This window comes from Sinocyclocheilus rhinocerous, unplaced genomic scaffold (assembly GCF_001515625.1).
Source record: "Sinocyclocheilus rhinocerous isolate Xijiao unplaced genomic scaffold, SAMN03320098_v1.1 scaffold2324, whole genome shotgun sequence".
Taxonomy (NCBI): Eukaryota; Metazoa; Chordata; class Actinopteri; order Cypriniformes; family Cyprinidae; genus Sinocyclocheilus; species Sinocyclocheilus rhinocerous.
In genome coordinates, this window is record NW_015666190.1 from 45,991 (window position 1) to 54,876 (window position 8,886).

Here is an 8,886-nt window from a genome sequence, read left to right on the forward strand (position 1 = left end):
AGTTAACTTAATCTATATCACACAAAGAGTACCGTTTTTCTGCAGATATCAGCATGAAAACACATTTAATAATCATTTTATACAAGTTCAGTAAAGCAATAAGTGACTTACATTTTTAGTATATTCAAACTCAAAATTCTAGGCAGTCTGAATTATGGACGGCAAAAATGCTTGTATGCTTTTTATATTTATATAATTTAATATAGTTAACTTAATGAATATTTATACACCAAATTACCAAGATAATCATATTGGACTGCAATATTATTATTATTATTTTTTTATTATTAATCGCCTTTTGTGTACTTGTAAAACTTTTCTTATCAAATGTTTTTTTTTTCTCAATAGAACCTTATTGATCATGGTTCTTAGACTCATAGATTATTAATTACCATTAATATAAACTAATTGTGAAAATAAATTTTCAATTTGGAATGTGAACTGTTCCTTTAAAAAAAACTGCACATGCATAGTTAATCTTTTCAGATTTTTCACATTTCAGGGAAATCACTTTGTCTCAACTGACAGGTGAAATTATAAGTGGGTTTAAGTTTTTACCTTTATCATTTAAACCTGGGCCAAAGTATGGATAGAGTTTGTCAGTGAAAGTCTGACCAGTGAAAGAGTAGATATGAGAGCTGGACTCCACGTCATAAAACGAGACCAGACCCTCCTCATAATCCACAAACACTCCCACCTTCTCAGGTGTCTTTGTGTGAGAGAAAGCGACTGCTGGATTATCACAAACTATACACTGACTCAGATTAATCAATATCATAGACCAGAGACCATCCTCAGGACTCGGACTAATGTCCCCCTTCCTCTTAATGGATTCTCTGGCCACTCCTAAATTCCACTGAGTCTTACCCTTCACTTGCACCTCATAGTAAAATCTGCCTGAACTGAATCCCTGCTTTACCAGAACACAAATGTCATCAAATCTCTTTGGGTTTTCTGGGACGTCCTGCTTATAGTCTCCATGACTGACTTGTTTTCCATCATCAGACAGGATGAGATATGGATTCGCTGTATCAGGATCCAGAGTCACATCCACTAGATGAGAGATTAGACATTATCAATCAACTTCACAACAAACATTTTCATATGCTTATAAATTATTGTAAGTGTATTGAAGAAATTGGTGTCAGTCATACTGTACCTGCATACTTCTGTACACACCCCAACCCTGTGGACACAGATGGCATTATAATGTGACTAATTCTGTATAAGAATATTTCAGATAACATTGATTTTATCTCTGTTTACTTGAGATATGGATTCTCTGTATCAGGATCCAGAGTCACATCCACTAGACGAGAGATTAGACATTATCAATCAACTTCACAACAAACATTTTCATATGCTTATAAATTATTGTAAGTGTATTGAAGAAATTGGTGTCAGTCATACTGTACCTGCATACTTCTGTACACACCCCAACCCTGTGGACACAGATGGCATTATAATGTGACTAATTCTGTATAAGAATATTTCAGATAACATTGATTTTATCTCTGTTTACTGTGAAAACAAACCTATTGAATCAACAACAAGGATTTGGTACATTTATAATGCATTATAATGCCGCTTCTCATCCAGTGTGCGAAGTTCTGCAAAAAAAAACCCCCCGCTTCTTTTGGTACGTTCCGCGATCCATGTGTTGAGTAAATAGTACCTACAGTAACTATGAGACACTAAAAGAAATTTGGTAAAGTCTACCTAACTGTTGTAACTTGTTGTAACTTGTAACTGTTAAAGTACGCTTTAAATAACTAACACTGCAAACATGTATGATCAGATAAGAAATAACTTGTCACTGATTTTAATAAAACTGTTGCTCATTGAGTGGAGCAATATTCACTTAATTCATGTAGCTACCTATATAGACAACAGGACATTCAGAGTCATGTCAAATGCAACAAATGGTGCTAAAAATTTAAAACTCCTTAATGCTGTAATCATATGATTGGTAAAGTTGAAAATTGGTGTGAATGCTCTTTGGCAGATGTCAAAACAAATCTTCTGAAATGACTTGTCTACATAAAAAACGCAGCCACAAATTCAGCCACTGTGGTTCACCACCAGAGGTCCCTGTCACCTGAGTATTGACTCCATTTCACATTGCCCTGTACCTGAAACTGATTACCTTCCACCTGTTTCCCATTACCTGGACTATTTGAGCTGCACACACATATTCACTCTCTGGCTGCATCCGAAAACTTGCTGCCGTATGAGGCAATGACTTTGCAGGCAGCGTTTTTGCACGAAGGCACCTCGTGAAACTGATTTCGGACAGGCTTCTGAGGCAGCGTAACGGTTTAATGATCTACAACAAAATAGAACGAGTTTTGGTGATAACTAAATGAATATGAAGTCTTGTTTTGCTCCGGATGATCCTTCATTGTTTTTGTATTGCCTGTGTTTGACCACGGACTGTTTTCCCTGTTTTGATTCTTGCCACCTGCCTTTTGTATTAGCCCTGTTTTTCTGGATTACTCTTGTGATTGTTTGCTGCCTGCCTCGACCTTGTGTCTGTTTTTGACCACGTCTTTGTCTTGCCTTGGATGGCACTATTGCTGGTGATTGACCACTGCCTGTTTATACTGCTGCATATGCTTTTGATAAAGCCACACATGGATCCTAACTCAGCTGACTCCTCGTTACAGCACACATAAGCTCTAGATCATGTGATCTAAGTCCAGTTCTTGGTGCCTGGACGCCTGTATAGGGATGAGTACATCTACAGCAGGAGAGAGAAGACTATTAAATATGTTAATTTTTTTTTTTTTATTACGTTAATTCAAGATGCTTCATTCATTCATTCATTCAACATGTTTGTACGCAGGAGCTTTCAAACACAATTAAGGGAAGACACCCAGGTGATTAGGGTATCCAAAGTATGGATATCACCTTACGTCCCCCAAAGAATTGCAAATATTGTCTGTATTACAAGTTTTCTGAAATATTTAAATATGCACATGAGGCATTGTCTAAATAAATATACACTAATTTGCAAAAATATCCAGACCATAAATCTGAAGATATTGGATAAAGCAGCTTTCAAATTCTTGTTTGATTTTGTTGACATTAAAGGTTTTTACAAATGAGATATTGGATTTCTATTTTAATCACTCCATGAATCAGAAAATAATAATGTCAACAGCCAGAAGAAAATTATTTTTCACCATGCTTTTATTAATAAAATGTCATATAAAATCAGGTGAACAAACCCCTCTGTAAAACCCTTCAGAATATAGATAGGAATAAAACTGTAAAGTTTGGTGTGTGTAAGTGCTGCTGAAGAGATTTCTGACTCCAGGGTTCCAGGGTTTTTTATAGTTAACTGAAACTAAATCCATAAAAAACATTTTCTTTTTTTACTTTAAATAAAATTAATGTTCAATGAGATAAAATATTTAAAAAAAAAACTTATATTATTTCAGCTATTTGCCAAGACATTTCTCATTTTCATTTAGTTCAACTTGAACTTAAAATAAATTAATTAATAACTATAGAAATATAAAAAGAAAAAAAAAGAGAAAAATAATAACATTTTAAAGTGCCCTTATTATGCCATTTCCAATACAGTGTGTAATGTAGCTGTATGTGAATGTAAACGATGCATAAAGTGCATGATAAAATTTAAGTTATTTTCTCCCAAAGTAAAGAATCGACTATGAACAGCCTAAACGAGTCGTTAGTAATTTCGATTCCCACTTCACATTTGCATAATTCAAATTTTCTATCTTTGATTTTCTATCTTTGATGCTTTCTTCCTATGTTCTACGTTGGCCGGTAGGGATGGGCGATACCACTTATTTTGTTTTCGATATGATACCGATACTTTTAAAGGCTAGTATCGTCGATATCGATACCGATACCGATACTGATACTTCTGAACTAAACTTTTAAATTATGAAGTTTATTAAATTATTAAATTACTAAGAGTAAAATGGGTAATGATAACCTCTTAACTTTGTTTAAAACACATTTTAACATTCAATACGCCTTAATTGTAACTTATTAGGTTATATTTTTGTTTACACATGGTTCAAATATGTTTTTTGTTTACACATGATGCAAATCTACAAATACTACAGTTGAACTATGGTCACTTTAGTAAAACCATGGTTCATTTTCATAAGGGACTGACACTGAAAGGCTGTTGCATGCATAAAATGCAACCTTTTTTTCTGACAGTGTATGATTTCTATTAACATTACAGAATAGAACATGATCAGTATTATCTTTCAGAGTTCAATTTAAATAAATGTAATTGCACAAACTATGTAGGCTACAATTTCAATTTGTTTATTGTGAAATAACTCAAACATTTATGTTTTTTTAATGGCATAATAGGGGCACTTTAACTAAAACTAAAATTAAAACAAAAAATATAAAAATAAAGACTAATTTAAAATATTAATTAAAACTATAATAGAATCTGAATGATTCTAAAATAAAACTGCTCAGTGCAGGTGAATAAAACTCATAGCCTTCAAAGATATGTATTGTGAAGGAATCAAAATCTTATTTTAACCCATTTGTCTAATGTGATTATTATTATTATTATTGTTATTATTTTACTGTTTCTTTATGTACTGTATGATTTCTAAAGCATGGTAAAAAATAGTCAGAACCTTTGTCTTACCATGTAGCATACAACAGCTCATCAGTTTTGTGAGTGCTTGTCCTGTAATATTGTACATTCTCAGTGATGATACAGAAGTTGACAGACCTGCAGGAGGTGCAGATGATCGTCAGTGTGTGAGAGCTGCTCCAGCTCAGTGTTTCTCCTCTTCAGCTCAGTGATTTCCTGCTGCAGCTCTTTAATGGGATCTTCAGCCTGTTTCTCTGCTGCTTTCTGCTGTTCCTCCATCATCTTCAGCAGCTCAGACTGACATCTCTCAATGGAGCGGATCAGATCAGTGAAGAGCTCAACACTGGCCGATTTCTCTTCCTCTGTGTTCCTCTGATCAATGAGAACAATTATCAGGCCCATCTGTTATGCATTTGCATGTATATTTAAAGGGTTCACTCAAAAATTAAAATGCTCTCATCATCTACAGGTGTAACAATCTCCAGCTGGAGTGCCCATGAACTCCACCAGAGGGCACTCCACCCCTGACTCTTGCCACTTTCACAGACTACATTTCCCATAATCCGTTGCCAAACTCATCATCACTTATTGCATTCACCTGTGTCTTGTTGCCTCGTCAATCTCATCCTATTTATAGCCTGGTTATCCATTCATTCATTGCTCAGTATTTGTTAAGCTGGCTGCACACTAGACGATTTTCAAATCTTAAAAGATTTTAAAACCATGGGAGACCACAGACATGAAGACAGTTCAACCTATTTTTAGCCTTATAATCCTCTGAATGCGCACACTAGATGATTAGACCAGACCACGAGACCACACACTTGATGATTGTAGGAACGATTTCACAGTGACACGAGATCTCACGGACACTCGCGAGATCAAACGTGACTGCTCTCATTGGCTATCGCGGGTATCACGTCAGAGGCAGCCCGATCAAGAGTCATAAATATCAAACATGTTTGAGTTCGGCGATGCGCCGTCTCGATCGGGAGCAGTTAAATAATCGTAATGACACCACACAATAGAGGATTTTTTGGACAAAAAATTTGCTTGCGACAAGCCGCGAATCGGGCCACACCCCCCGATCGTTCAAATGTGCAAATCTGGCTTAAAATCGGCCTTAAAATCCTCTAGTGTGCGGCCAGCCTTAGCCTGTACCCTTTTCCCAGTCTCTGTGTTTTCTTTCCTTGCCTTGTTTTGCCTTGCCTTCGTGTTTTTGACCTTGGACTGTTTACCTTGTTTTTGTGATCATTTGCTGCCTGTCCTTACCATTGGCTGTTTATTGGATTACTCTTTTGTCTGCCCTGGATTATACCTGTCTGCTGTTGTTTGACCCTGCCTCTTTTGACCACTCTTTTAAAATAAAGTTGCATTTGGATCCTCAACTCCGTTGTCACGCCCCAACGTAACAACAGGCCTCATATTATGTGAAATGTGTTTTATGCATTTAATTCAGAACCTTTATTAAGCAGACTGAAATATTATAATGCATAATCAATTTTACATTTTTTTTTTAACTTCCACTCACTTTCCTCAGCTCTACTGAGTGCTGGATCTCTTGAATCTTCTTCATTTTCTTCTGGATCATCTGCTGCATGTCTTTCTTTGTCTTAACCAGCTGATTCTACATAAACAGAAGAACACATTTATGACTGAATTTAGCGTTCCATCGTCTGACATAAAAAGTCTTATTTGAATATTGATTTTGAAAACCATATAAAGACCCCTTAAATTCAAAATTGTAGTTTTGTATCTTTTAGTCCATGACAGTTTTGAAGGTAACATATGCTGTATTCTGAAACATTGACAAAATCAGCTTTTAACAGATGTAGTGAAATACTTATGGCTGTTTAAAAGGGACCTGTTCTTTAACATGTCAACACACAGGAAAGATTTATTTAATGGGGAGTTTAAAGTGTTTTGTTTGTGACTCTAGGCAGTGATCGAGGCAGGCAGCAAACAGTCAGAGTCCAGATAACAGGCACAAGATCGGGTCAGGCAGCAGAGAAACACAATCCATATAACAGGCAGAGGTCAGGGCAGCAGAGAATCCAGAAACGATAAACAGTCTAAGTAATACACGGGTAAACAGTCCATAATAAAGAAAACGCTCAGAAACGATCACCACGGCAAATCAAGACTTTGTGGTGTGTGTGTGTGGTGTGCTTATATGGGGTGTGTGTAATCAGTCCCAGGTATGTGGGCTTCTGGGAAATACTCCGAATAATAAACAGTCAATATTCTGGTGAAGGTTCCCTGTGATGGTGTGTAGGAGGCGGTACAGGAGCCTCATTTGTGACAACAATGACCCAAAGCACACAGCAAAACTGACCAGACAGTGGTTGAAGGCATGGGCGTCGGAAGCAACAAAAATGTGGGTGGGTCCAACATAGTGTAAGTGTAACTGTAATTCAATGCTGCAACAAAGACCATATGATGCCTTTAAAAGCAACAGGCGAACAAATGATAAACATTCACTTAAATAGCAGCTTGTTGCAGGCTGTAGCTAAAATGCGGAATGGAGTTTAATTTATTAGGGCATTCCTCATGTGGAATGGATTTGACTGACGGCACTCTGAAAAGTGAACAGGCATATGCGCTGAATTAAAGAAGGTGAAAGTGAGTGGATCCAATATCATTGGTCTTAAAAAGTGAGTGGGTCTTGTCCCACCCACATACAATGGTTCTGACGCCCATGGTTGAAGGAGAAGTTCCGAAGACGAAGGTCTTACGGGTTTGGAACAACACGAGGGTGAGTAATTAATGACAGAATTTTATTTTTTGGGTGAACTAACCCTTTAACGTGTTTTTAAAATCCATTTAACGATCGTCATCACATTAACACACACACACACACATACACAAATTAGTTTTCATGCAAATCAACCCCCTGGGATTTACAATGTTTTCATTTGCCTGGACAACCACTGTACGAGAGACACGTCATGGTGCAGAAGCGCTAATCTCAGCCTTTTAAATTTTAACGGTTATTTTGATGGTCAGTCTAAGGAGAAACTGTTGGTTTATCGAGCTGATATGTGAGTATTGCTTTTGTTTAATTTTATGTGAGAATGTAAATAATTATGCAAAACCTACACTTTGGGACTTTTAAGCAGGTTAAAGATTAATTCACGAGTTCACACTTACATATAATGAACAGAGTAAAGGTTATGCGTATTTGGCGTGCTGTCCGGGGAGAGGGCTCCGAGCTTGGTCATTACTCTCGAGCCCGGGGTACTCCCCCCGTCCGGGGAGAGGGGTTCGAGCTCGGGTCTAAGCCCGGACCCAAAGCGCTCCCCCCGAGCGTTCCTCCCCGTGCTGGGGTAGGAACGGGCTGAAGGTGAGGAGTCGGGGTGGTGGAGGGATGCTGAAAGACTAGAGATAATGGAGGTAAGGCTTCTTTGATTATTTATAGAGGTTCTCTCTTGTGCTGATTGGATAGATGGTGTAATTACTGATGATGAACTGGCCGTGTTAATTATCTGCGCGCGCTCCTCCCGAAACTTGTTAATAAAACATCACTTCACGAGTTCACACTTACATATAATGAACAGAGTAAAGGTTATGCGTATTTGGCGTGCTGTCCGGGGAGAGGGCTTCGAGCTCGGTCATTACTCTCGAGCCCGGGGTACTCCCCCCGTCCGGGGAGAGGGGTCCGAGCTCGGGTCTAAGCGCGGACCCAAAGCGCTCCCCCAAAGATGCAATTAGTACAGGACAGCAGCCAGAGATGAGCATTGATAACCCCCCAAAATTTGCAAAACTTAAAATTGGAGGGGTGCTGGACATCGCTTGTAGTAGCGGCACTGCTGAGGCTTAGAAGAGAGAACTAGAGGCTTCTGCGGAAGCGGGCGGTGCTGCGGCCTCTGAAAATACAGATAATGACTCCAGCCCCATTGAAGTCCACTATATGGAGAAAAATCCTGCAATGTTTTCCTCAAAAACCTTTTCTCCTTTTCTTTGCGACTGAAGACAGAAAGATATGAACATCTTGGATGACATGGGGGTGAGTAAATAGATGATCAGGAAATTTTCATTCTGGAAGTGAACTAATCCTTTGAACAGTCCCATCACAGACTTGTTATTGTGCCCAAAATTGTCTGAATTAGTAGCTACATTTGTCAAAAATCACTTGATGATGAGCTGACAGTCAAGATCACGTTCCAGAGGGATTGGGAATGGAGAGCGTCAAAAAGATCATGAATATGTAAGACTTTGAGTGTTTAAGAGCTTTTTAATTTCATGGTAATGTGCTTTAGATTTGTGAACTGTACTACATTAAATAT